This window comes from Tupaia chinensis, unplaced genomic scaffold (genome assembly GCF_000334495.1).
Source record: "Tupaia chinensis unplaced genomic scaffold, TupChi_1.0 Scaffold000542_1, whole genome shotgun sequence".
NCBI lineage: Eukaryota > Metazoa > Chordata > Mammalia > Scandentia > Tupaiidae > Tupaia > Tupaia belangeri.
Window position 1 is genome coordinate 2,153,453 of NW_006160055.1, and position 1,653 is coordinate 2,155,105.

The window sequence follows — 1,653 nt, forward strand, 5'->3', positions numbered from 1 at the left end:
AGCACCTGAGAGGGCCCAGGACAAGGTAGGGACACAAGATGAATGAAGATGACTGTGTCTTACTGAGCCAACCAAGGACCTGAGATGGGCAAAAACCCACCCTGAAGCACCTGGGAATTTTTGAGCTATGCATGCATTTGGGAGACCCCTATTAGATGCTAGACATTATTTTAGTTGTTTGAGGTAGATCTGTTAGCCAGACAGGTCTTCCTGCCCTGATAGAGCTTACACAGGGAGGGAGCCACAGAAATGAGTGGCAGACATCTGGCTTGAAAAGTGTTTTCTTGCTGCCTTCTCCTCCTCCTCCTTCTTTTTGCAATTTTGCTACAGTATATGTGCATTCTCAGGAGAGATGGGTGGGGGCAGTGAGAAAGTACCCCCAGTAGGGTAGCCATACTGCAGTCCCTTCTCCTCCATTCTCCTTTTGGGATTTTGGGCACAGATACATATACATATCCAGTGTATTTTTCAAGCCTCCAAGTCCAGGACTCAAACCACACAATTGGCCATGTGGGATCTAGCTTCCTTAACCATCAAGCCACCAGCTGGTCCTCTCTGGCTTCTTATTAAGAAAACAAGATTGGGGGGCCAGCAGGTGACGTGGTGATTAGGGCATTGGACACTCCCACATGACCAACCACGGTTCAAGTTCCAGACTTGATGATCATGCTCACTTTCCCTTTCATTTTCTCTCTCTCTTTCTCTCTCTCTCTCTCTCTGATCAAATTAAAAAATAATAATAACATATAAAAGTAAATAAATAAATAATTGTTTTAAAAAATAGATTCTTTGGAAAAAAAAAAAGAAAGCAAGATTGGGGCCATCCCTCTCTGGTCAAATTAAAATAAGTAAATAAATAAATAAATGGATAAGTAAAGTTTAAAAATTAATTAATGGATAAATAAAAATAAATAAATAATTCTTTAAAAAAGAAAACACAAGACAAAACAAGATCCCTGGGACCAGCAGGTGACGTGGTGATTAGGGCATTGGACACTCCCACATAGCCAACCACGGTTCAAGTTCCAGACTTGATGACTTCCTTCCTCACTTTCCTTCACTCTCTCTCTCTCTCTCTCTGTGTGTGTGTGTGTGTGTGTGTGTCTCTGTTCAAATTAAAAATAAATTAATGGATAAATAAAATTAAATAAATAATTCTTTTAAAGAAAAGAAAAGAAAGCACAATACAGCTCCAATCTTTCCTCCAAGTTGCAGCCAGAGAGGATCCTTTTCCAAACACAAATCTGCTCAAAACCCTGCAGTGGCTTCCCATACTCATAGCACAAATACCTGGTATATTAGACCTGCCTTCAAGGTCCTGCCTGGGGTCTCTGCCCCTCGGCAGCCTCATTTCACACCCAGAACTTTTCCACCCCCCTTTACCAGCTCTCCGAGTCCCTTTCTTTCTCACTAATCAAATCCTCCTTCAATTTCCAATTATCTTTTTTTGGAAGGACTGTCTTCCCTGCAACAAACCCTCCTGCTGATTTCCAAGTACCATAGACCTCTCTGTCACACTTCTCATTTACTAGCACACATTTCTGGTGAATGTCCACCTTCCACACTGAACTGTGAGCTTGCACAGAAGGACTGGGTCTGTTGCACTCAACACCGTGTGCCCAGAACCTTGCCAGGGCCTGGCACAACACAATG